This window comes from Hippopotamus amphibius, chromosome 7 (genome assembly GCF_030028045.1).
Source record: "Hippopotamus amphibius kiboko isolate mHipAmp2 chromosome 7, mHipAmp2.hap2, whole genome shotgun sequence".
NCBI classification, from domain to species: Eukaryota; Metazoa; Chordata; class Mammalia; order Artiodactyla; family Hippopotamidae; genus Hippopotamus; species Hippopotamus amphibius.
Genome location: NC_080192.1, coordinates 10005001 through 10032895, shown reverse-complemented (window position 1 = coordinate 10032895; position 27895 = coordinate 10005001). Strand labels below are relative to the sequence as shown.

The 27895-nt window shown below is 51.1% G+C and overlaps 1 protein-coding gene across 1 annotated transcript in view; it reads right to left on the bottom strand.

The window, feature by feature from the left end:
* TMEM184B (transmembrane protein 184B) overlaps window positions 1-21317 on the bottom strand; it is a 48607-nt gene extending 27290 nt beyond the window's left edge. The window contains exon 1 of the mRNA XM_057743099.1: window positions 21191-21317. The gene's annotated coding sequence lies outside the window, so the exon portion shown is untranslated. The remainder of the gene's footprint in view (window positions 1-21190) is intronic.
* Between the last annotated feature and the right edge of the window lie 6578 nt (window positions 21318-27895).

Below are 27895 nucleotides of genomic sequence, written 5' to 3'. Positions count from 1 at the left end.
CCCTGGCCAGGCTCGAGTCTTAGCTCTACCCCAACCAGCCATGTGCCTGCACAGGCTCACTGGGCCCAGAGGGTCTTCACTGCCTGACCCAGAAAACGGCCAAACCCCCAAGTTGGACCATCTCAGCCAGAACCCTGAGCCCAGCCCAGATGACCTCTCCCAGTCCCTTTCAAGTCTGGGGTGACATTCTCAGTCAAAACATTCTGACACCAAAGGGAGGTTTCTCTGGGCCTTCCTGGGGTGCACCCTGAGCCCGTGATGAAGAGGTTCTTTGCCCACCATCTCCCCGCCCCTCTGCCCCCTTCTGAGCCGTGTTTGTTCTTAGCTGTAAGTTTTTACTCCAGGAAAGCCCTCTATATTTCTATTTTCCTATAAAAATAAATGATCTCTAACACACCGACCAAGAGAAGAATCTAGATTAAAAACTCAAAACTGGAGAAGGCATCTATATAAAGAAACTCAAAACTGGAGAAGGTGTCTATATAAAGACTGGTGGTGCTTTGAAAAAGAGGCACAGTGACAAGTCTAAGAATAGCTCCTGTAAGTATGGCTGCAAAATTGAAAACCAGTGCCAGAAATATTGCCTAAAAAAGAAGATTTGGGTTGTAAATCATCATCTTTGCCTATCATCCCAAATTAAATGAATAAACACAAGGAAATGGGAGAGGGGCTGCAGGAAGTACAAACATTCTTCCGTCGTCTCCTTCTGAGCGAGGGCTGGGTGTGTCAAAGGCTGTTCTGTCCTTGACTAACGGCAGTGTTGACAGGGCCCTGTAAAGACGCCCCAAGAGGGGAAACTGCTGAGCTCTGGCCCCTCCCGCCACCTCCACCCCCGGGGTAACCCGCTAGGGCATCTATTGGGTGTATGGAAGCTGATGAACGCTCCACCCCGTTTCTTGCTGCGGCTTCCCTCCCTCACACACAGGTGCCCTCCTTATGCAGGTCCCCTGGTTCCCAAGAAGTCCACTCAGAGAGGGCGGGTGACTTGCCTCCAAATTAGGCCCAGAGCTTAAACCCAGGTCCTATAACATGCTTTAGGTGCCTACTACCTACCAACCAGGGCATGGATGATCTGCCCTCGGGCTCCAGAGCCCCCTTCCAGGACAGGGCTCACAGCTGTCTCACCAGGGCCCTGACGTCTTGCAGGAAGGGGAGGGAGGTACTTTCCAGGAGGGGAAGTCACAACCTCAGCGAGTGACCTGTGGCCTGACCACGTTTCGTGCTGGGGCCCTGTGATTTGCAAAACATTTACTTTGCTCTTGGGGGGCCCTCACTGTTTACAAACCATTTCCCCCAACACGATCTCATGCTTTTTCTCACAGCAACTCTGAAGGAAGTAACACTCTCTGCATCTTAGAGACGAGGAAAACGATGTAAAGCTGGGTTTTACAGCTTCCTGGGGTCACATCAAATGACTTGAGGGTTTTCATACTTCAGGCAACATTCTGGCTTATAGACGCAGCGTCCCCGGCACCCAGAGAGGCAGGTGAAGGCGGTTCCTAGAAGGCTGTCTCCCAGAGCTCGCCCTGTCCCCAGGACCCCAGGCAGCTCACGGCACTAGTCCCTGCAAACTCCACAGAGTGTGGGTGTTGGCGGCAGGGGATGAACACTGGAGTCCCATCTTTTCACACTTGGGGCAGGCACCTACCTGGAAAGGACCTCAGCCTGCCTGGGTTCCACAAGCAAGCAGACCAATGGCCTGGTGGAGCCCTGGACCTGGGAGAAGTGGGGGTCTGCTCCTCAGGGGAAAGGGCCCCCATGGCTGCCTTTTCTCAACACAGCCCAGCATGCCAGAGGTGGGGGCATACGGATGCAGCATAAAACCCCAGATGCTCTGGCAGGTCCCCTGAATTTTCTTTAACTTACTTTTTTTTTTTAATAAATTTATTTATTTATTTATTGGCTGTGTTGGGTCCCTGTTGCTGCACGCAGGCTTTCTCTAGGTGCGGAGAGAGGGGGCTACTCTGTTGTGGTGCACAGGCTTCTCATTGAGGTGGCTTCTCTTATTGTGGAGCACAGGCTCTAGGTGCACGGGCTTCGGCAGTTGTAGCATGTGGGCTCAACATTTGTGGCTCGCAGGCTCTAGAGCACAGGCTCAGTAGTTGGGGCGCACGGGCTTAGTAGCTCCATGGCACGTGGGATCTTCCCAGACCAGGACTTGAACCCATGTCCCCTCCATTGGCAGGCGGATTCTTAACCACTGCGCCACTAGGGAAGCCCCCCGAATTTTCTTAATCGACTGAATGTTAAACTTCTGCCAGGGCCGTTGCAGAGAGCCTGAGGGGAGACACTGGAGTCATCTTTTCAACAAACATGTCCTGAGGCCTCTGGATGCTGTGCTGGGCATGGAAGACCTGTCCTTGGCCTCAAGGACTCATGGCTTCTCTATATGCCTGCTCTATGCAGCAGGGGTACCTGGAGGCCTTGCCCCACTGCCCTGCACAAGGATGAGTGCCCAGCACTCAGGGAACCACAAGGAAGCATCAACTGCCTTGGCCAAGGCCGGGAAGAGGGTCAGGGAAGGCTTCGAAGCAGCAGGGACTTTAGCACAGAGTCTGTACAGAGCGTAACCAGGCTCCAGCTGTGAAGTTACCAAGCCGGGTTCCTGCCAGACCCCATGGCCTGCTGGCTTCAGAGCTTCAGTTGCTTCATCTATAATGCTTGAGGGTAACGACATCATTGTCGGGGGACTGTTCCACTTTACACAAGTCCCATCAGTAAATGGAGACAGAACGCAACCAAAAAAATGACCATTTTGCAACTTGTAACACAAATAATGGACATAGATACAGATCATCGGTGGATGATAAAACCACTAAGAGGCTGGTGGGGAAGTCAATAAGGGTTGGAACAGGCAGCACCCTCCGAACCCACAGTCAAGGTCAACATCACTAAAGAGGGACAGCCAGAAGTGTTGAGCCTCCTTGTGGGGTGCACAGGAAGCACACAGCACCACCTAGGAAGGACCCTCACCCAAAAGGAAACTGGAATCAAAACAAGCCTCTAGAACCAACCACCAGAATCCAGGAAATACAGGGGGTAGCACAACAGAGGAAATGATACCACAGACCACGGGAGAGCCTACAGGACCAGCGACCTGCTGTCTCCCAGGAATTAGTGGCTTATAAGCAAAGGTAGCCGAGAGGCTGTTATACAACAAGAGGCCACGGACACATTACAACTAAACACAACGTGTGGGCCTTATTGGGTCCTGATGCGAACAAACCAATGATTGAAAGAAGATATCTTTGAAACAGATAGCACACAGGAATTCTTGCCAATTTTGTTAGGTGCATGGCGGGTATGTAAAAATAAAAGTTTATCAATGAAGGAAGAATAATCTTTTCAATAAATAGTGCTGGGACAATTGAATATTCAGAGGCAGAAAGAAAGAAAAGAAAGAAAGAAAAAGAAAGAAAGAAAGAAAGAAAGAAAGAAAGAAAGAAAGAAAGAAAGAAAGAAAGAGAAAGGAAGGAAGGAAGGAAGGAAGGAAAGAAAGAAAGAAAGAAGGAAAGAAAGGAAAGAAAGAAGGAAAGAAAGAAAGAAAGAAAGAAAGAAAGAAAGAGAGAAAGAGAGAAAGAGAGAAAGAACCTTAACCTAAGCCCTATACCATATACAAAACTTAATTAAAAATGGATCATAGATTTAAACATACAATGCAAGACTACAAGACTTTTAGACGACATAGGAGAAGATCTTTGAAACCTAAGGCTAGCTGAAGTGTTCTTACACTTAACACCAAAATCATGACCCTGTAAAAGGAAAAACTGACTGGACTTCAGCAAAAGTAAAAACTTTCACACCGTGACTCTGTGAAGAGGATGAAAAGACAAGCCACATGGTGGAAGAAAGTATCTTCGAGCCACATATCCAACACATGACCAGCATCTAGAATATAGAGCATACCAAGAATGCTCAAAGCTCAGAAAAACACAAAAACAAAAAACAGAACAAAAAACAACCCAGTCAGAAAATGCACAAAAGACATTTCACTCGAGAAGGAGCGTGGCCAACACATAAACAGCTGTTCAACATTAGCAATTAGGGAAATGCAAACTAAAACCACAATGAGACATCACTACCCACATACAAATACGAAACAGTGGCATCAAACGCCGGTGAGGATGCAGAGAAACTGGCTCTCACATACATTGCTGGTGGGAGTATAAAATGGTAAAGCCCCTCTGGAAGAGTCTGGCAGTTTCTTGTAAAACTAACACGCACTTACCATACAACCCAGCAATCACTCTTAGACATTCATCCTAGAGAAATGAAAACGTACATTCGCACAGAAACCTATACACGAGTGTTCACAGTAGCTGTGTTTGTAATCACCAAAACATGGAAACAATCCAAATGTCCTTCTACAGGTGAAAGGTTAAACTCCGGTACATCCAGACCATGGAATACTACTCTGCAACGAAAAGGAACAAACTATTGATACGGGCAGCAGTCCAAACCAATCTCAGGGCATTATGTTTAGTGAAAATAGCCAGTCTCAAAAGGTCACATACTGTCTGGTTCTGTTTATATAACATTCTCAAGATGACAAATCTATAAAGATGGAAAACAGATTAGTGGCTGGCAGAGGCAGCAAGGAAAGTGCACACAAATACAGAGGTAACACAGGGAGGTCCCTCCAGGCAATGAGATACTTTGTATCTTGATAGTGGTGGTGACTACACCAGTCTACAGGTGATAAAACTGCATAGACCTACACACACATAAGACAGTGAAAACTGAATAAGGTCTGTTGTCTAGTTAACAGTATGGTACTAATGTCCACATCCTGGTTTTGATATTGTCCTAAAGCAATTTTGAGATGTCACCATTGGGGGAAAAGAGCACATGAAACTACATACCATTTTTGCCACTTCATGTAAGCCTACAATTATTTCAAAATTCTAGTTTTTAAAGGGTCCTTATCAAGTATAGATGCATACTGAACTACTCTGGGGTAAAATTTTGCTCTTTGGAAAGGGGGAGAGGGAGAGATGCAACAAGATTGCCAGATGTTGCTAACTGCTGCAGCTGAGGGACTGACAGGTAGAAATGCATTTCCTACACACTCTACTTTCGTGTGTTAGGAATTTTCCATAATAAAAAGCTTTAAACAGTAGAACAGTAGAATTTTCCACCAAATTTGTAATCAGATGGGCAGTGACTCAGGAAATTGTCTATATCAGAGATTTACTGGTTATCTTGTAGAAACACAATCAAAAAGATTTGTCAAACCTAACAACTTAGCTCAACGCATCTTTCTTTTACTAAAAAGAAAGGAAAGTTTCAACTGTCCATTTTTCCCTACCACCACTGGCTGTTAGAGATAGACTTTCCAGCGATGTTTTAAAAACATCTTTTGACATGTTTAATATGTCCCTTCACAGGACAGGCATGTTACCACAACGAATGGGAAAGGAACTGCTCTTTGGAATAAACCTTGGTTAGGGCAGGGCTTTCTGGAAAAGCATATGTGAAAATGCTTCTCCTGTTGTAGGGTTTTGTCACCAAAAACAGCATGTCTGTAACTTACAAAAACGCTCATATCTGAGCTCCTAAAAGCCTACATAACAGAATTTTCTAATCTGTTTAAAAATGTCCAAAGCATTTGAGTGGGTTTTGGACTCATGTGTTAAGAACTTTAAAATACCTTCCACTTAGTTTACAAGAACATCTGATTGGCATCAGGGAGCATGGAAATGTACTAGCCAAATTTCAACAAATCCTCTGCATACGCAGTGGATGGGATGGAAAAATGAGTAACCCGATTTAGAAAAAAAGCCAATGATGCGTTTCCTCTGTGTGCAGCTACGTGTCCCAGGCAGGCTTCTTTTTCAGGGAGGGCGGCCATTAAAACCAAGTATCTAAACAGACTGCTCTCTCCCAGAGCATCAGAGCACAGTTTCCAAAAATAAGTACATGAAGCCAGAAGGTTTTTATACCACCAACAAAATTTTTAATTTTTAAAAATTACATCAACTCATCCCTTGATTTCTGTTTTTGGTGTAGGTTTTATGATATACCTAGTATAACAGTAACGTAGTATGAGTACATAATAACTATATCACTATCCGTATATTAGGGGTGCATGCCCCCAAGGTTCTTTTACTGATAGGGATGTGTGAGTAAAGAAAGTCTGAAGAGTAGTGCTGTGAGCAGTTGGAAAAGCCAGTCGCTGATGTGGCTCCTAACTTTCTCTTCAATGTCTCTGCCTCTGTCCTCCCACCTCAGTCCCAGGCTGAATCAGACCGAAAGTACAGTCAAGGCCTGGTCCTGCCTCTCTTTTCCAGCAGCCCACCTGCCGGCAAGGTGGCTCCACACCTGGGCCCTCACTCGCCCACCTCCCCTGCACCTGGTCCTAGGCTCTGAGTCAGGGAAACTGAGCTGGAATCTCGGGGCCGCCACCCAGCCGGGTGACTGGATGTCTCCAAATTTTGTTCCTAGGTGCACTGTGCTGTGTAGCCAGGACTCTTGGGTCAAATGAGCTTAGGAATTCAGAGTTTTTCAGATTTTAGGAAGGATTATGGTGCTGTTTATGGTGCTTATGTGGCAATACCCCCAGAGGGGTCTGGGCGGTACCCCAATATCAAACACATAGTATTTCCACAGAGAAAGGTGAGATATTTTTAAAGACCCTAATTAGCCTCACATCAATTCAGGTCAGATTTTTGCCACGAAATTAGCTTGCTGCAGACTTAGGAAGAACCTTTGGGATTTCAAGCGTTCTGGATTCCAGAAAGGTGGAGAAGGGACACGGGCCTGGACCATCCTCCAGAGCTTCGGGGAGGTCGATGCTCGAGGAAGCAAGAGTCAAGTGTGGTTTATTTTTTAACTTATTTTCAAACATGACCACATCCCACCTCCTAACCTGAAATCCTTTGAGACCATATCAGACTCTGATGGCGGGATGCAGTCCTGACTCCCCTGCAGAGCCCAGGGTCCTGGCAGCTGGGTCCCAGCCTCCCTCCCTGCCTCTTCCCTGAGTGCTGGCAACACCGAGTCCCTCCAGTGTAGCCCCGGCCCCTGTGCCAGTGCACCCTCCCCTCTGCCCTGGTCCTTGTGGCAAATGACAACTTTCACTCACAAGTCATCCTCAACATCACGGCCTCACCGAGGGCCGGCCCACTCACTCCCGCCCAGCTGCACCATGCTCCCTCCATGAGGTTTGTTTCTGACAGTGTTCCCATCTCCCCCCACCTGAGTCATCGATCTCTAGGCCTGGCACAGTGCCAGACACACAGCAGGGACCTGAAAGAGAAGACCCAATCAGATGACTGATGACTGCCCGGCACTAAGCCACGTGCTGCGTGCCACCGGCCTTCCGACACTTGGTTCCGTCCCCACCATCCAGAGCTCAGCTAAGGACCCGGACGTTTGGCTGGAGGGAGGGATGGCTGGGTGAGGGCAAAGGATGGAGGCTGCGTCACACCGTCTCACACACATCTAACACATCTTCCAGCGTGGAGAGGCCATGCCAATAAGGGCAAAGGGACTTGTCCTAAGTGCTTCATCAGGACACAGCCCAGTCTATCTGGTGCAAGCAACAGGAAGGTAGAATCTGCCAAGATAGAGATGTTTTTACCAACTGGCACAATCTAGCAATGTTCTGGCTTCTTCCAGAACAAGGAAGCTCCTAGAAGTCTCCTGGGGCAGGACCACTGATCTAGGAACCTCTGTAGGGTGGTTCACTCTTACCTGTCTTCTCCCCAACCAGCCCACAAAGCTTGTGCAGGTCAGAGTTCATGTCTTATGTGCGGCTCTGATAACCAGTACCTACCTCAGAGCCTGGATCTGGTTAGTACTCAACAGGCTTTGGCTGGATAAGGGGGCAACCAAATGAATATCTGGGCTTTGCAGCTCCGTCCAACTCTAAAACTCTGTGACACCCTCCACCACCCCATACCAACCCCCAGCAATGGCACATTTTCCTCTGCCCTCCCCTGCCCCCGATCTTTATCGTCACTTGCCTTTGTAGCTATTACTTTCTACGGCCTATTACAGTTTGCACATGCCATGTCTTCCCTGGTCTTTCCCACTATTTACCATGATTGTGATTAGATTTGTTCCCTTAACGTCCTGCGAGTCAGGCCCCATGAGAGCAGGGACCGAATACCGTGATGAAAAAGCACTTGCTGGATACCTGCTTTGGGGATATGTTGAGACACCTGGCCAGGGGTGTGCCCAGAGCAGGACACCTCATCAGGGAGAGGCATCGCGGCCTGATTGGCACACGGCCCGTGGCACACGACAGTTGACCAAGCACTCCTGACAGCCGTGTGGAGTGGGTCTTACTGCAGTCAGAGCATCCCGGCAGGGGTACCAAGGTCCCCTGAGAGGGCCTTGGGCAGCACCGAACTGCAAGGTTGGACACAGCTCACCTCACGGGTGCAGAAAGCCAGACTTCAGGGGATCAGGGAAACAGGGTCGGGCAGACCCAGCTCACAAGAAAAAGGGAGGAGTGCCAGTTTACGAATGTCCTCTCCGCCTCCTATTAGCCACCACAAGGGCGCTTGAGAGCACGCAGTCAGAGTACAGGGAAGTGGGGGGTCTCGAGTAAACTCAGCCAGGCCCTGGCAAGGTCTGATGAACCGTGCCAAGCCCCAGAAAACAACTCAGCATGATGCGAACGCTCATGTCCCCTAATACAGCCCCTACCCCATCCTTCTCTGGGAAAGACGTCTTCTGGCGGAGTCCCTTTCTGAAGACACCCACCTTTTCCAGAAAAGCTACAGAGCTATGTACAGTCACTAGACTCAGCCACCTGCCTTGGAATTTAGGTATTTCAGAGAATCTCACCGTCTCACCCACATTTTATTCTGTCGTTTCACTTCATGCTTGGGGGACACCTTGCTGTTTCGTGTCCCCCACAGATCTCCTGTGTGGAAGGCTGAATAATGGCCTCCCAACGATGTCCACATCCTCAACCCCTGAACCTGTGGATATTTTACTTTAAATGGCCAGAGGGACCTTGCAGGTATGATTAAGTTAAGGGTCTTGAGATAAAGAGATGATCCCAGATTATCTGAGTAGGCCAGATATTATCACAAAGGTCCTTACAAGAGGGAAAAAGGCTTTGAAGCTGGAGGAAGGACCCTGAGCCAAAGAATGCAAGTGGCCTCTAGAAGCTGGAAAAGGCAAGGAAACAGATTCTCCCCTTGAGCCTCCAGAAGCCAATGCCTTGATGTTAGCCCCGTGAAATACATTTTGGACTTCTGGCCCCAAAACCAGAAGATAATAAATTTTAAGTCACTAAGCTCCCGGCAGTTTGTTACAGCAGCAGTAGGAAACTAATACACCTAGTTTCAAGATGAGGAAACAGGCCTGGGGGGCTAAAGTCATTTGCCCAGAGTCCTGGTAAATGGTTCCTCACGCTGCCTGTGCCGTCCTGTCAGGTCCCCAGATTTCCAAGGGCTGTTGAAGAGCTGTGGGCTCTGGAGTCAGACAGCTGGACTTGACTTCCAGCCCTGCCTGGGCTGGGCTTTGTGTCTGCAGGCACGTTACACAACCTCTTCCTGCTGCAGCCTCCTCAGCTGTAAGATGGGGCTATAGCCACACTTAGCTCTGAGAGCTGAAAGGAATAAACAAGTCACCATAAGGAAAGCACTGAGAACAGACACGTTATCTGTGATGATTCACTCCCGTTTCGGTCACTCCATCCTTCAGCCAGGCGGGAGAGCACACTCCCAACGCTCTCTGAGACCCAGGCCAGTCCTGTCTCTGGTGGTTGGCTGCTTTTTAAACCTTCCGAGGTCATGTTTTCATTCATTAGTTTCAGATCCAAAGCCTTCTGAGCTGCAGCCATGAGTGCTCGCCTGGACAGTTGCTACACACCCACGGGCCAGGCTGGGTTGGCAACACGCTCGCACGCACGTCTCCGGAATATGAACACAGCCTGGGAGAGATTTTGGTTCTTTTATTTAAGATGCATGGAGAAACTTCCACCTTTGCACAGCTCACTAGGCAGCACTTGACCTGAGCGTGGTTAATCTGAACTGGCCACTGCTCCCCCTTCAGCCACCTGGGGATGACAGGCCCTCTGGTCTCTGCTTGCTCTGTGAACCTCTGGGTGGCTGCCTTTTTGGGGAGGCTGACCCACATCAGAGCAGGTCAGCAACCCTCTGCCTGGCCCTTCTCCAGAAGGGATTAGTGGGGAAGAGCAGCCAGGGGCTGGGCGGTGCTGCCTGGTTAGCCTTTGGAAAAAGGATCACATGCCCTCACGAGGGGGCAGGGTCCTGTCTCTCAGTCCCACTCCCCTTCGATCAACAAGGACAAGCCGAGGCCACTCTAACAGCTCCGCATCTGTGCCTCTTCTCCTGGGACCAAGTTCCCACGAATCTCTCAACAGGAAAAGAAAAAACCATCCAATCGTGTATCGATCCTTCACTTGGTGTTGGGGACAGAGAGTAGGTGCAGAAATAAAAGAGAACAACAAAGTAATCCAAATCCTTCAGCGAGGGCTTACTTAATTCAGCCTTGTAATTAAGTTGTTTTTTTTTCTTCAATACATACCAGGCCAAATTTTGATCCTTACAGTTTTCTCCCAAACTGAGAACAGATGGGCCCGTACTCGGCCTCTCTAGCTAGACTCTGAGTCCCTCTAATAAGACCACCTTTCATCCAGCTAAACCCCACCCAGCCCTAAGCAAACAGGTCCCCTTTGGATGTGGAACCCTGAACCTCAACAGTGCCGCTGGCCCTCAGGTGCAGGCTGTCTAAGCCGAGACCTCTGAACTTGCCCTGGCCCCTGGGACCCATTTGACAAGAAGCCCAGCTCCAGCTCAGGGTACCGGTGAGAAATCCCAGCCTGAAGTTCACTCCTACCAACACGTACCTAGTGGTGTGAGCCAATGTTCCACCCTGGGCGCACACCCCAAAGGAGTCCACATGTGCCCTACAGACAAGAACAAGAAATCTCACAGAAGCCTTGTTTAGAACAGCAAGAGCCTGGACACGACCCAAATGCCCATCCTCAGAACGAATGGTGATGGCTGACTCTTGAACAACAGTGGGTCAGGGGCGCCGACCCTCGAAAATCCATGCATCACTTACAGTCAGCCCTTTGTATCCATGGTTCCACATCCGTGGATTCAACCAATCATGGATCATGTAGCACCATATGTATTTATTGAAAAAAATCCATGTAGAAGTGGACCCACACAGTTCAAAGCCACACTGTTCAAGGATCAACTGCATATTTAAACAGCATGGACTTCCATGCCGCAGTGAATACAGACTGCTCTACACAACCTGGGTGACTCTCACTAGAGGATCTTCTATATGAGTCTATTTACAAGAAGGTCAAAAACAGTCAATAGTGATGAGATGTGGACAGTGATTACCTCAGAGGTTTGTGACCTGAAGGAGGCCCCAGGGAGCCCCTAGGGAGAGGCTGGGAATGTTCTGCAGCTCGACCTGGATGGTGGTTTACACGGGTATTTACAGAGGTAAAAATCCATTGCACTGTACATCTAGCTGTGTACTTTACTAGAGTAGGTTAATAAACATACACCTTCTATGTGCTAAGTCCAAAGGGTATCTCAGGCAAGACTCTAACCCCTTAAGGAGCTTACAGTCCAGTGGGGAAGAAAATACACTCGAATAACAATAGAGTTAGTGGGGCAGGTGATGAGAGTGGGCCAAGGGATCAGTGTTACTCATGAGTCAGGGGAAGTAGCAGAATAAATGCATCAAATGCGGGAGTTTTGGAGGCGGCCAGACCAGTGTCCAAATCCTACTTCTCACTGTGTGACCTGGACAAGATGTTCACTCTGTTTCTTCATCCTACAGGGGACCACAGTTGAACCACAGCACTTCATAGGCCCTCGTGAGGGTAAGGGAAAGAATGCACACAGAGCACTGGGACATGAGACTTGTTATTCCTGCCACGGGGTGGGCCCGCCCTGTGCCAGGCACTGCGGTTCACAGATACGAAACGGGCCCTGCCCCCCACGGCTCCCAATCCCACCACGAAGAGAGCAGCCACCATTCACCCCTCGGCGAACATCTAACAAAACAGTGGCTGTGATGTGGACTTTGCCCTAAAGGAACCCGCAGCCCAGTGGGGAATCAGACACCTAGGACGCAATGTAAAAGGCTTAAGTGCCAGTGGAGAGGAACAGATAAAGAAGCAGGGGAGGTCAGAGGGCCGAGAGAGGTGGAAACTGAGCTGGCCTTGAGAGGCAGATAGGATCTGGGCACGCCAGGGAGGGAAAGGCAAGCTGGCACAGGGAACAGCATGAGCAAAGGCACGGAGGTGGCACGGCGAGGAGGCACGGGGAGGAAAGAGCGGCCAGTCAAGTGTGGCTCAACAAGGGGCCAGGAAACAGGGCCTTGGACAGGGACTTTACTTATGTGTCAGTGGGGAAGCCCCTGAAGGTTTCAGGGCTCACGAAATAAGCATAGCAGAGCAGGGATTTAAATGACAAACCAGACAACAGCATCGGAGGGGCCAGAGGGAGGTGGTGACGTGTCTCCAGGGCGGGTGCTAGGGGCAGGATTTCCCAAGAAACACCCAAACACCCACACCTGCTCCCCTTCATGAGAAGCTTGTGTTCTTGATTGGCTGATTGTCAGGGGCCTGAGTGAGGACGGCTGGTCCTTGAGGGGGTAGCCTTGACCTTCCTGCACTGGGCAAGAGGGTGAGGATACATTTCTTACGGTTCTTGTTTATTTAATTGTATTCATTTTAATTTTTTGAAAAAGTCACACATTCACATGAATCGGCGCTCAAAATGTACAAAGGGTCTCCAATGAACAGTCTCCCGGCCCAGCCCCCATCCCAGAGGCACCCCAATCACCCACTCTGTGTGACTCCCCAGAGACCCTGAGCACATATATAAGCAAATGCACTTTCTGTTTCCCTTCACTTTCACACAGATAGGGGCACACCAGACACAGTGTCCTGCACCCGCTCCCTTCACAGCAATCTATCTTGGTGATTGTTCCGTATCCGTGAGAGGAGGCTCCATCTTATTTTTAAGATGGTTTAGAAGGACCATAATTTGTTCCTGAGGTGCTGCTGATGGACTTTCAGGTTGCTTCCAACCTTTTGCTATTAAAAATGAGGCAGCCAGGACTAACCTTGCAAATAAGTTTGCACACGTGGTGACGCATCTGTAGGATAAATTCCTAGAAGTGCAACTGCTGGGTGAAAGCCTTCAAGCATCTGTAATTTTGAAAATGTTGCTAGAGAGGCGGGATACATTTTAATTGCTCATCCAAGAAACAAGCCTAATTATTGGGGAAAATACGGACAACATGTGGTTCCAAGGACGCCCAGATGAAAAAACAGTAGAGAAAAACCCCATTTTCAGCAGACAGAGAGAGCAGAGGGTCGGGAGGTGGCTCTGGACCTGGATCAACCCCCACGCACTCAGTGCCCTGGCCCAGGACCTCACATTTCCTCACTTGTGAGTGAAGGGCCAGGCCGCTCAGCCCCTTGGCCCATCTTGGCACAGACAGGCTTTGGTTCCCTGGTCCCAGGGCAGGTGGAAGGGTGGACGATGACTGGAGTCGCCACCACACCCAGCCTTAATTGGTCTCCCTGGGCAAAGGCACCAGGGGAGGAGCAGGCAGGCCATGGAGTGTGCATCAGAAACAGGGCTGGCAGGGAGGGGTGGGAGCACAGAGCCCAAGATGGTGGGATGCTTCCACTCTGGCCATCCCAAACGAGTGACAAGCACCTCCGGCCACTTTCCCTGCACGAGCTATAGGGGCACCACAGCCATGCAAGACACACTCAGGCTCCGCAAGATCCACTGCTGTGTCCACCACGGACCTGTTACGTAACAGCAATGACAACCTCATCAAGCGGTGGCTGGCAGAAGATGGAGGCGGGGCCTCCGGATACCTAGTGTCCTCCCTGTGAGAGAGGACAGCTGGGCAAACGCAGCGGGCAGGGGAGGGCTTCCTCCCACCCCCATAAATCCGGCTCAACTACCAAGAACTGCAAATGGAAGAAACGGTGTTCTGCCCCCAATCGAGTGGGAGACACATCTTGGCAAACCAAAGCCAGCATTCAAGAGGCAGAACACTCGCCAACCTTCCTGTTTTGCAGCCCATGCTGTGCGCCAACAGACTGGACGGGCAGGAACTCCTATAAATTGAATCATACTTAAATGCACTGAGGTTACTGCTATTAACATTTTTCTAACCACTGCCCAGTGCATCAAGCTTTCTTTGTAAAGCAAATATGCACTGTTTTGCTAAATCTAGATTTTCATACATCCTATTTGTTTAAAAGCCACTGACAAACTCAGGTAGAGATGCACTTCTCTTCCTGGAGGTGAGGCCTTGATGCCAACTGCTCTGGGAGAGCTCACTCCCTCCAATCCTCCACTCACCTGCCTGTACCTATGCTCCAGGTGGTCCTGCTACCTGGAAAGCCTTCTCCCCCTCTCCCCCTGCTCACCTCTACTGTCCATCAGAGCCCCCAGCTCAACTGCTTTTCCCCCAGGGAGCCTCAGCTCCTCAGTCCACCAGCAGGCGGAGCAGACTGCTGCCTCCTAGGAGGGCCGCTACAGCTTCACCCTGATCCTCTGTCAACGCGCTTTCCAAGTCTAAGCATCAATTCCACGTTCAGGGCCTCCCAGTGGGGCTGCAGTCTCTCTGGGGGCATAGCTGTGCTGAAGGGGCCACTCAGAGCAACAAGGGCACAGGATTTGAAAACAAAAACCTGGGTGCTTCCTTCCACAGGATCTTAGGCAAATTCACCCTTCTGAGCCTCAGTCTATCCATTTACAAAGCAGGCACAATAATTCCAAGGTGCCAGGGACATTGGGAAGATTAAATGAGATGATGTTTGTGAAAAGTAATTCGCAACCTGCAAAGCCCTACACCAATTCCAGCGAGGATTAGTAATATTAGTACTAGTATGTTAACATTAATTAATATTAATTTCTTCACACACATCCCTTCACAACACCTATCACTGTGCCTGCTGATGGAACCCCAGGTTCTCTGCTCATTCTAGATGGACTAAAACACACGGCTGCTAGAAATGGAGCCCAGGAGCCTCTGCCGGTGGCCACAGCAGCAGCGGCAGCCGTGGGGTTAGGTTTTTTCCCTCAGAGCTTTCCTGTAAGTGATGACCCAGAGGGCTCTGGTGAACAGCCCCGCCCAGCAGAGTGGAGGTGCCCAGCCACCTGCCAGCAGGACAGGGCCTCCCTGGGCACAGGCTGCCCACAGGGGTTGTAGCAGGAGAAAAATAAAGGTCCCAAACTGCACACAATTCCCCCAGCGGGGGGAGGCTGTCTGATCTGAAAACCCCTTTCAGGGCGAAAGATGTGGTAATTTCCAGAGGTCTCACTCCACACCCCCTTTGTTGAGGCCATTCTGGAACCACCCATGGCCTGAAGGTACAGGGTCCACAGGTCATGACTCCCCAACAAGGATATTGAAGCCTTCAGGAGGATCACCAGATTGCAGGATGAAAAAGACAGACAGACAGACAGACAGACACACACACACACACACACCCTTCTCCATCCACCTTCACATGACAGTGAAGACCGTCTCTCCCTTTGAAACAGAAACCAGACCCCTCCTCTTGCGGGGGGTGGGGGGCTCAAGCTTTTCTAACCTGGGACCTCATCTGAGCCCTGTGGCAGCCAGGAGGTGGGCAGAGGGGGATAAGTAGCCCCACTGGAGGGCAAGTGACTGGCCCAAAGTCACCACCAGGTTCTCTGACTCTTTGCACCACTGCCCTGCCCCTCAGCCGTACTGCTACCCAGCAAAAAGACTGCAGACCTCGTCTTTCCCATAGAGACCTTGAAACAAAGAACCAAAGGGCACTGTTTTCAGACTTCTCTGACTCTTTCATAGCAATGGCTAACTTCTGCATGTCATGGGTAAACAACTGTGACCCGGTGTTATGTGAACAATGAGACAACGCAGGATTACGCCTAGAAGGAAAATATGCCCACTCTTCCACAGTGATTATTTCTTGGTTATTGGAAATTGGGGGTGATTTTTATTCTTACCTTGCAATCTTTTCTGTGTTCCAAATTTACTATAATCAACAAGTACTATTTTCAAAAGCAGAGAAGCCTATTGTTTTTCACAGGCTGAAACACTGCAAACTTTCCCTGAAATACTCATTTCGTTGTGTGTGACTTTTTAAAAACATGGTAGACCTGGAAGTGACGCAGGTTAGCAGGCACAAAGGCTTTCTGGGTGGGATCTTCCCTCTCTGGTTTCCTTCCCAGAGGAGAAGGAAAAGGAGGTGACTGTGGGGCTTCCTGCCTCCCAGGCCAGGCCTGAGACCTCCAGACCACCGGACGGAGCCTGCCCTTGGGCAGACCCAAGGCTGTTTAGTGTACCTGTCAGCTCCTGATATAAGCTCAGTTCCAATAAACAATCCTGTTCTGACCTGTCACTTCTCGAGAATAATTCCAGCTTAATCCTGAGTGGCAATGATACTAACCCATCCAACTGTTGGTCTGTTTAGTCAAAAACTATTATCATGCCAAACACTGAGCCACCATTAACCCAAGACTGGACAAACGACCAACCAGACAGAGGCTCCGTGTCACCCTGCTAAGTTTTACCCAAGCATAGGGTTTCACGCACAAAAACAGCAGCAAACAGGAATGTGAACAAACGCTGCCTCATTCCAGCACCGCCCCTCCTAGGACTTAGGCAAAGCAGGGGCCGAGCACAGGTTCCTGATGAGAATACCGGCAGCTTAGCTACACGCTGCATTAAGGTACCTGCACCGCACGCCACTCAGCAGAGGTAGACAAGATGGAGAGGGAACATGAGATAACCCGAAACTTGGGGACCATCCAAATCTTCTCTCCAGGGCCTCTCACACTTTACTTCTTCCCCTCCTGTCCTCTTTGAGGCCAAAAAGATCACATTCAGTTAACACTTACTGAGGGCCTACTATGTGCCAAGCCCCAACGCCAAACAATTTTGCAGGCAAAGAACTCAGACCTCTGCTTTGCACATGCTGTTCCCTCTGCCTGGAACCTGCTTCCTTACACATGGTGACAGCTTAAATGTCACCTGGCCAGAGAAGTGCCTGCCCAGGCGGGAATGCCTCAATGGTCGCTCAGAGCACCCATGACAAGTGGAGTGGCTCTCTCCCCAGCCGGACTCAGCTCCCTGCACTGGCTCACAGGCGTGCAGCACCTCTTTCTTGAATAAATTAAACAGCCTGTAAGGTAATAATAAAAGCCAGTGTCTACTGAGCACGTACTATGTGCCGAGAGCTGTGCTGAGCTCCACGCAGACATCAGAGCATGACAGCCGTATGATGGCTGCACTATTATTACTCTCCTTTTACAGATGAAGGAAATTGCATCATTTCCCCTATTTTTAAAGAATGGGAATTAGAACCTGGTAAGCAACTCGTCCAAGGCCACGGAGCTAATAAGAGCAAAAGTCCAACCAGAGCTCCCAATTCTCTCTCCAGGAGGCTCAGCTTACCTCCCTCTCTCCCCGGTGCCCAAAGGGGCGCTTCTTTCTCCTGTGCTCCCCGTGAGCATTTTTGTCCCTTTCCTGAATTCTCAGCCTCCTCCCCCGAGGCACCCAATCCAGAAGTCTTCCCTAATTCCTCCCCTCGCGTCCTACACCCATGAGCTCCCACAGCCGACGTGCCCCCCCCCCCACGCTGTGCTTCACCAGATGTCCTGAGAAAAGACCCCTAGTCTTTCAGCCCTGCAGGGAGGGACAAACCAGGGTGCTCAGCTGGCCGCTCAACAGCCAGCAAAGCAGGCGGGTAGGGCAGGCACCCCCTCAGTGAACCCACACGTGGGCTCTGGCAGTGAAGCCCAGCTCTCCCCGCCCCACTTGCCTCTATGTCCCCATGCCCCTCTGCCTGTATTTACAGCACTGATGAGCATGGGGGCCTGGACGATGGAGGATGGGAGAAGGGAGCCGCCCACCTGGTCCAGCTCCTCAGTGTGAGAGGTCAGCAAGGACCTGCCAGACCCAGGAGAGCCAGGAAGAACGGCAGTTCCAGCTCAGGGAGGCACCGCACCGCCAGCCCCAGAGGCCAGCGTAGAGCCACCATTACAGCAGTGGGGTCCAGAAGCTCGTCCTGAGCCATGCAGTGCTATCAGGACCAGAAGCTGCTGGAAGAATAGAAGAGAAAGGCAGAAGGGACAAGAAAGGACGCCAGTGACCTGAGGGAAAGCAAAGGAGAGAGAGGCCCGGTCTCCTGGGAGTTACCTGCAGGAAGGAGGGAAGGAGGAGACGCGAGTACACTGGCCCGCAACATGTGGCTGAGGATGTCGCTTCCTTTTTGAAACCTTCAGGGCTCCCTGTTGACCACGTTGGGGTCAAGTTCAAACTCCTCAGTGGGACCTTCAAAGGTCTTCATGCCCCAGACCCACCAGGGCCACATCTGGGCAGCCAGAAAGGTATTTCAGGCCCCCACACCTCGGCCCGGGGGCTTCCTCTGCCTAGAATGCCCTCCCTCTCCCTTCGCAGGCAGAGCACTCCCTGTCCTTCAAGGCGCAGGATGTTTCACTTCTAGGATGATGCCTGGCACACCCCAGGGTTAGCAGGGGAAGAACATGGGCTCCCAGGGCAGCTCCACCGACCAGCGACCAGCGTGGCTTTACCCTCTGAAGCTGCCTCATCTGCAAAGCGTGAAGGTGACTGTTTTCATCTCACTGGGTGCTGGGAGGATGAGACACAGTAATCCATGAAAGCGCTTTCAACTGTGCCTGGCACACAGTAAGTGCTTAATAAACGAGCTGTTGTTCCTATTGTCCTCTGGGCCCCACCAGGGCCCTCTGTTTCCACCACAAGCAGAGCACTGTCTGCCGCATATCTGTTACACGGTGGAGGGCCTCAGCCAACCGCGGCCTCTTAGAAGACACAACCCACAACTTGGCACGGTGCTGGGCACACAGTAGGTCTTCAGCAAGTGCTCACTGTCTGTGAAGGTCCAGTGGCAGATCCCCCAGAGCTCTCCCAGGGCCCAGCTGCTGGCCTTCTACAACTCGCACTCCAAACCCCCAGTCTCAGGGCCCAGCAGAGTGAGAAGGGCATTCACAGTTACTTGGTTTCAAAACAATAAAGGTCCGTACTCTGCCTTCCCAGGCTGCTTCCACTCCAGGGAATTCACGGGGAGAAATGAGCACAGCAGGGACTGGAAATAGCACGGAGCCCCTCTCGGGGAAGAGAGCTCAGCCGGCCAGCCAGAAACCAGGAGCAGAACCTCAAAGGCAAAGGAGGAGGCGAAAACAGCCTGCAGACAGAAGCCCAAGCTCCACAGAACTCGGCCAACACCAGTGAACTAGGACAAGATCACTTGCACCCATTCTGCCTTGAAGCTCTTCTTCCCACCCACCTGGAGACCTTGAGAAGGGGTTCCTGGTATAAACCCACTACCACATGGGGGCAACTTACAACACACCCAGAATCCCAAAGGCTGCACTAAGGAACCTGATTGCCTCCGGTGCTCAGGGGGAGTTGACAGTGCCTTCTCCAGGCACACTGGCTATTGGGGCCTCACGTCTAGATTGGGGTCGCTGTCTATGTCCATCTCCCTAGCAGACTGAAAGCTCTTAGAGGCCAGACACCAGGTCCCATTCATCTTTAGACCCCTGTGCTCCTAAAAGTGCCAGGTATGTAGCAAATGCTCAGTAAGTTACAAGGTCACAAAACCTGGCAGCAAGAGAGAGGTCCTGGTTCCCAGGTGACTCCATCTAGGCCTGCCACATACATGGACAAGGAGTCATGTGCTCCCTCTGGGTCTCAGTTTCCTCATTTGTAAAGAGGGGTAACAAACAGTTCGGTACTCATACAGCCTCTGAGAGAATTAACTGGGGAAACATACATGGAAGGCACCAAAGAATCAGAGGAATGCTAGTCACCCTTCCAGCTTCAGCTCAGCTCCCCCCTGCCCCCCCGCCCCCCTCCATCCCATGCTGGAGGCTTTTCTGTTGGCCACATTCCCCCTCCCCCAGCACTGAACCCACTCCGCATTCCCTCTATTGTTTTATATTTTTCACACCATTGTGACTACTTGATTCTAAGTTTGATTCCTCGACCAAGCTGAGAGGTCCTGGATCCCAGGGGCATCATGTGTTTCTGTTCAAAGCCTGATAAAGCGGGTACACAGGCTGACCACCCCACAGTCCCAGTTCTGATACACACGGCACCCTGCGGCATGATGTCCCGACGTGCAGAGCCTAGGGGGCCCACCAAGCACGCTGAAGTGGAAGGGAGACAGGAAGGGACGATGCACATATAACCTGTGAAGGAGTCACACCTCTGAGACCTGCGCCTCCTCTGCAGGTGCGTGAGCTTGTTTGCTTGGCTGCCTCCGCGGTGCAAGGGCCTCCAGGGCACAGATTGCTGCTTCTTTCCTTACATAAAGCACCCAGCAGTCAGATAAAAAATGCATGGCCTTCGCCTCACAGGCATGTATCTGACGTGCAAACACCTGCTTGGCCCCACAGTGCCCTGGGTGTATGTGTGTAATGTCTGGCCTTGTACATCCCGAGGGGATGTGGGTTAGGAACAGATACTCAAGCCCACCTCCCAACCTCATCGCATTGCCTTGGCCTTGTAGTCGACTAACACTAGACCCAAGAAGTGTGCCCAGAGAGGAAATGCACCGGAGATGCACACACCCTAAACCGGCCTCTGTGGTCCTTCTCCAAGCAAATATCCTTGGAGCCCCAGGTTCCTGCTGCTGTCCCACCAAACGGATGACCTGTATGCGAGGCGTGTACACCTTCGTGCATGCATCCCCAGAGGCCTCGCCAGGCCAGCCACCATCCCATTTAACAGCTACCCGCACAGGGCAAGGCTGACTCCCCCACTCCCTCGGGCCGTGCCAGGCGCCAGCACACCCACCGGGCGCACACCATCCCACTTGCAAAAGGCCTGTCCATCCGCTTCCCGTCTCCCCCAGCCACCCCCACGGGCAGGTCCGATTACACTCCAGGCGCGGGCCCCGCCACGTTGGCGAGGAGGGGGCCAGGGCACACCCACGGGCGGCCCGCGACCTCGTAGGGCGGGGAGAGGGCGCAGGGCGAGACGGAGCCCCCTCCCTCCCCCGCCAGGCCGGCCACCTCCGTCCCCTCCCCGCCCGAGGGCCCGCGGCCAATGCGACCCGCGGGGAGCCCCCCACAAGCGGGCCTCGCCAGAGCGGAGCAGCCCCCCCACCCTCGGGAGCCCTCGGCCGCCCCCCTCGGGGCCTCCAGCGCAGGGCCGGTGGGCAGGGTACCTCAGGAGCCCATGGCGGCGGCGTGTGCGGGCGACGCGCGGAGCCGGACTGTGAGAGCGAGGCAGACAGACCACCCCGCAGCCCCGCTGTCTCGCCGCCGCCGGCGCGTCCCGGGCCCAGCGGAGTGCCGCCGCGACGCGCCTGCGCACTCAGCGCGCCGCCGGGGAGGGCGGGGCGGAGAGCGCGAGGCTGAGATCACCCTCCCGGCCTTAAAGGAGACGCCGTCCCAAACCCCTGGTGGTGGGAGCGATCCGGGCTCTCCAGACGCTCGTAAACCAGTCGAGTCGCCTCCCCCGCCTCCATCCGACCCCCGACCCTGCCCACCGCTGAGCTTTTTGGGGTGCAGGGACAGAGTCGTGGGCTCCCAGCTCTGTTCCTGGTACTCGCTGGCTGCACAGAGTTTCTTTTCCTCCATGTGGGCCTGTTTGAAGATGAAACAATACCTACCGGCTATTTCGTCGACCGAAGGATGCCTGTGGAATTGTAGAATGAATGTATACTGAGGTGCTGTGTGCAATAACGCGAGGTGAAATTGCAAAGCAGAGAAAGAGGTTTTTCTTTCTACTCCACTTAGCAGCGCTTCCTTCTTGCCCCACCTCGCTCTAGGTGACCTAACTAGCAAAATTCTTCAGATATCATTCAAACCACCTAACCCCTTTCTGTGCCAGGTTCACACCCAACTCGGTTTAACAGAAAAACATAAAATCCGATCAAGTTTTGGCTCTGGTGTGTTCAAGATCTGCACATTTATTTCTATCCCCCACCCAGGTTCCTCCTCCTGAACTGTATACTCACCACCTCATACTTGCTGTTCAATAGGATCTCAAAGTCACCATGCCCACAACAGAACCATCTCTTCTCAAACGCAGAGACCTGCGCTCTCACAGCTTACCCACAACAGCGGTTAGCAGCTCCATCCTTCCGGCCCCCAGCCCAGGACTCTGGGAGTCATCCCTGAATCCCTCCTCTCACCCCTTTACCCACGCGAGCAGGAAATGATGTTGGCTGCACCTGCAAAATATATCTAGACTCTGACCTCTTCCACCCCATCTCCACTGCCACCACCCCATACACTTTCTGTCCAGGATTATTGCAATATTCTTGCTATGGACTGAGTGTAACCCCCCAAAATTCATGCTGAAATCCTAACCCCCAATGTGATGGTATTAGGAGTTGGAGCCTTGGAATGTGATTAGGTCTTTGGGTGGAGCCTTCATGAATGGTATTAGTGCCAGTAAAAAAGAGAACCCAAAGAACTCTCTAGCCTTCTTTCTGCCATGTAAGAATACAGTAAGAAGTCGGCAGTCTATAACCCAGAAGAGGGCCCTCACCAGAACCTATCCTGCTGGCAGGCACCCTGATCTCAGACTTCCAGCCTCCAGAACTGCGAGAGATAAATGTCTGTTGTGGATAAGCCGCCCAGTCTATGGTAACTGGTTATTGCAGCCCAAGTTGATTAGGTGTATTGCAATGTTTTCCTAACCTGTTTCCCTTTTTCCAACCTTGCCCCGTGTCCGAGTCTACTTCAGGAAGGAGCCAGAGGGATTCTTTTCAAACCTAAGTCAAACATGGCACTTCTTTGCCCAAAGCCTGCCATTGGCTGCCCATCTCACTCTGAATAAAAGCCAAAGTCCTTACAAATCCCTGCAAAGCCTTGCTGCATCTAACATTCCATCCACCCAGCTGTGTCTGACCTCATCTCCTCCTCTTCTTTCCCTCCACACTGACCTCTTGCTGTTCCTAGAACAAATGAAGCACCCTTGACCTCAAATCCTTGGCACTGCCTGTTCCCTCTGCTGGGGTTGCTGTTCCCTCAGATACCTGAATGCTCCCTCCTTCACTTTCTTCAAGGGTTTGCTCATATGTTCTCCACTCAGTGAGGCCTGTCCTGACCACCCGAGTAAAATTGCCAGACCCCTTACATGCAGTCCTGATTCCCCCTTTCCATGCTCTAGTTTTTCCCACATCACTTAATTTCTATCGTAACATAGTTTGCCTGTTTTACTGTTTGTTTTCCACCAGTAAAACATAAGCTCTAGAAGGACAAAGATTTTTGTCCTATTTGTTTCCTGATATAATCCCAGTACTTAGTACAAGGGCTGGTGTAGAGAACATGCTCAAAAAATATTTGTAGCATGAACAAAGATCCTCTAGAAAGAGTCCTCTAGGAAAAGTCCTTCCCAGCCCCTAGGTAGGAAGTTGCTCAGGGTTTTCCCAGCACATAAACAAGGTTTATCATCAATTGCATCATCATCATTTGTTCATGACTTCCTGGTTCTCCCTCCCTACACATGAACCCCTCCAGGGCAAAGTGCTTGTCTCAATTATCACTGTATCTTATGCTTAGCATAGAAACCAGACACAATCTGACATCCAGAGTGGTCAGGCCAAACCACACCCTAATTCAAGTTCTTAGCCCCTGTTCATCAAGGGCACTCTTTGGGTCTCAATTTACAGAGGCCCCAGGCTGGCAGGGGGCAGGGGCAAGTGGTGGGTATTTTTAGGTTTGGGTTGCCAGAAAGGGGCTCAAACACAGAAAGTTACCTGGCCTGAGTGACCTGGCAGGTCAGCAGCAGGTGGCACTGGGAGCCCAAGCTGGTTGCTCCCTGCTTTTCCTCATCCTCTCCCCAGGCTGTTTAATTTATTTTTTTATTAATTAATTTATTTTTTATTGGCTGTGTTGGGTTTTCGTTGCTGCGCGAGGGCTTCCGCTAGCTGTGGCGAGTATGGGCTACTCTTCGTTGCGGTGCGCAGAGTTCTCTTGTTGGTGGCTTCTCTTGTTGCGGAGCACAAGCTCTTGGCACATGGGCTTCAGTAGTTGTGGCACACGGGCTCAATAGTTGTGGCTTGCAGGCTCTAGAGCACAGGCTCAATAGTTGTGGTGTCTGGGCTTTGTTGCTTGCTCTGAGGCATGTGGGATCTTCCTGGAGCAGGGATCGAACCCCTGACCCCTGCATTGGCAGGCGCATTCTTAACCACTGTGCCACCTAGGAAGTCCCATGTATGACTTAAAATGCATAGTAGGAGGGACTTCCACCCTCCCAATGCAGGGGACCTGGATTTGATCCCTGGTCAAGGAACTAGATCCCGCATGCCACAACTAAGAGACCACATGCCACAACTAAAAAGATCATGCATGCTGCAACGAAGATCTCACACACAGCAAGGAAGATCCCACATGCCAGCAACTAAGACCCAACATAGCCAAATAAATATAAATAAATATTAAAAAATAAAATAAAATGCATAGTAGGGAATTCCCTGGAGGTCCAGTGGTTAGGACTCTGTGCTGTCACTGCCGGGATGCAGGTTCAATCCCTGGTCAGGGAACTAAGATCCCACAAACCACGCATTCTGGCCAAAAAATTAAAAAAAATAAAAATAGATAAATGCATACTAATTTTCTGAAATTTAGGACAATGCGCCCTCACGTGAACAGAGGGCAAACAAGGACTAAGTCTTAGTCGTCTTTGCTCAAAACCTGACACACAGGGTCAGTATCTTCATCACAACTACTAGTCATTGAGCAGTTGCTAAGTGGCAGGCAATGTACTAAGCTCTTCATTACCTCAACAAGCAGCAGTGACTGCCAGTTGGCAGATGAGGAAACTGAGGCACAGAGAGGTATCCTTACTTGGCCAAGGTCACACCAGAGCAGCCCAGCACATGGGGAGCCCTTGTGGATGTTTGTTAATTGAACCCAGGACCCACACTAGCCCCCATGGGGAACTAGGAAAATCAGCCAGTAAGAGAAAATGCTTCTGGGGACTTCCCTGGTGGTCCAGTGGTTAAGCATCCACCTTCCAGTGCAGGGGATGTGGGTTCAACCCCTGGTTGGGGAACTAAGATCCCACATGCCACAGGGCAACTAAGCCCGTGCGCCACAATGAAGAGCCCTCGTGCTGCAAAGAAATATCCCGCATGCCCTAAGACCCCGTGCAGCCAAAAATAAATAAATATTTTAAAAAATAAAAATATAACAACTATCACAGCCATCATTAAAAAAAAAAAAGACAATGAAGACCCAACACAGCCAATAAATAAATAAATAAATAAATTTTATTAAAAAAATTAAAAACAAAAAAAACAAAAAAAAAAACCTCAGGACTTCTTAGGCGGTGCAGTTGCTAACAATTTACCTGCCAACGCAGGGGACACGGGTTCCATCCCTGCTCCGGGAAGATCTCACGTGCCGCAGAGAAACTGAGCCTGTGAGCCACAACCACTGAGCCCATGTGCCCCAACTACTGAAGCCCATGCGCCTAGAGCCCGGGCTCTGCAACAAGAGAAGCTCACGCACCACAGTGAAGAGTAGTCCCTGCTCTCCGCACCTAGAGAAAGCCCGCCTGCAGTAACAAAGACCCAACACAGCCAATAAATAAATAAATAAATTTATTAAAAAATTTTTTTTAAATTTTTAAAAAGAGAGAAAATGCTTCTGACTTCACAAAGGCTTTCCTGTTTTGGGGGGGGGGGTGGTGACAATGGCACAATGGCCATCAGTAAGCAGAAAAAGGCCATTCCTGGGGAACACCATCTAGGAGGGGGGTGTGTGTGTGTGTTTGTGTTTGTGTGTGTGGTGTGTGTGTGTGTGAGAGAGAGAATCAGGGATGTGGCTGGCGATGATTTACAGGTTGCTTTGAAAAGAGCCTGAGTTGGAGACACAGAGAGAAGGAGCTTCCTCTTTCTGCCTGTCAGTCACACACACACACACATACACACTTGTACCTCCAACATAGGTGAGGTGAGTCCCACTTCAAATTCACCCAGCCAAAGCAAACAAGCAAATGAAAAGAGGCCAAAGGGAAGGATTTACTGCCAGTTTCCCTGGAATCACTAGGAACTTGTTTCAGATTCTCTACAAAATCCCTTACAGCCAACTATCCCAAGCACTGCCGTCGGGAGAGGGAGGTTCTCCTGCAGGTCAGGGACATGCAGGAGCTGGGGAAGCTCAGTCCAGGGTTTCCTGAGAAAAGCTTTAATAAGAGGGAGGAGAGGAGAGGAGGAGCAAGAGGCCTGGTGTCCCAGTCTCAGAGCTGCAGTGACTCAGTAAACCTGGAAGCGATGACTTCAGAGGGGCCGCACCTTAATCATAGGTGCTTTGAAGATGCTGGGATGAAAGGCTTTGGGAGGCTTAATTAACCTGAAATACCACTCTCACAGAGGCTTGCAGAAGCCCAAGTAACTATCTTCAGAGATCTGTTGTGGGGGTCCCCAGTGGGGCCTTCTTAAAGGGGCAGTACCCCAGGGCTGGGCCCTCTGCTCCCCTCACCCCAGCTGCTGGCTGGACTGCTCTCCCATCCCATCAGTGTCTCCTGCATGGAGTGCAGCCTCAGTGAAGCCAGGCTCCAGATGTGCAGCTTCCTGAACCTCAGTAAGCTATGGGACACGGCCTCACATGGGACAGTTGGGAGGACAGAGAGATGCCGTGGGTGCCTAAAGGCTAGGGCGAAAGGAAGAATGGCAGGGAGCAGGCCAGAGGAAGAGGAGGAGGGGAAGGTGGCTCTGTGTCCCCATGGCAACATGTATGCTGCTCACCAGATCCCTTCTCCCTCATCAACCACAGGCCCCAAAGGTGTGGCTTGAGCGAGAGTAGATCTGTACATGTCTGGTGATTGGGCAGCTCAAGGTTGAAGCTTGGAATGGGTTTACTCCTCTGAATGATTAGATGGGTTCCTGTGGGCGCCTGTGTTGCAGGCTCTGGGAAAGAGGATGTGACGTGGGGCTCAGCATTCTTGGCTATAATTATTCCCGTATCTGTTTCTGAAATAGAGCGCGATGCGGGAGGGGGAGGCAAGGGAAGGAGAGAGAATATCGGAATGGAAGGCTCTCCCCTTTGCTAAAGATATGCTGGAGTGACCCTCCCCCCCCCCCACTGGAGCTGACCACAGGGGTCTGCCTCATCCACTCCTCCAAGGGAGGTCTGGTTTGTGGGTGGGGGTAGAGGGAGAGCATCAAAGGTGGGTAGGAAAGGAGAGGGGATGCCACCACCCAGGGGACAGCAGCCGCGTGGCGCCAACAGCTTGTGTTTTATGGAGGGAAGTGACTGAACCAAGTTCAGAGGAAGCCTAGTCCTTCCTTTTGTCCCAGACCAAGTTCTCCCTGTGTCTCCCCCCCTCCTTCCTCCTCCAAACCTTCTGGCGTCCAGTCTTCAATCCCCCTCCTCAAGGATTCTTTGGCCTCCAAACGAGTAGCCCTCTTGGATTCTCAAAACCACCTCCTCCCACCCCTCACCCCCAGCTGCCTCTTCCCCCCCACTTTCCACCCACCCCAGTCAAAAGGTCACCTGTTGATTTTTAGGAGTGGTTAGCTGTGTGTGTATAAGGGAGACTATTGCATGGGAAGGGGCATGCGCGAACTTGCTGGGGTATTGACAACCGCCCACATCTGCATCAGATGGTGATTACATGGGTATATAGAAACAGGTAAAAAGCTATGGATCCGTGTACATTTAAGATGTGTGCGTTTTTCTGTGAATCAATAATACTTCAATTTAAAAAAAAGAAAAAAAAAAAAGACCTGGGGGGAAATGGTCAGTAGGAAGCTTGTTTTTTTGCCAGCCTCCCCCTTTCCTCTGCTCTGCTGCTTTGAGCCCGCCGACCACACCCTCCTCCCTCTTGCCCCGCCCCCAGCCTTGTTCCTCACTCCCTGGCCGAGCCCCCTTGGTTTCAAGCGGAGAGTGTGCAACTCTCCCATCAGTGTTCT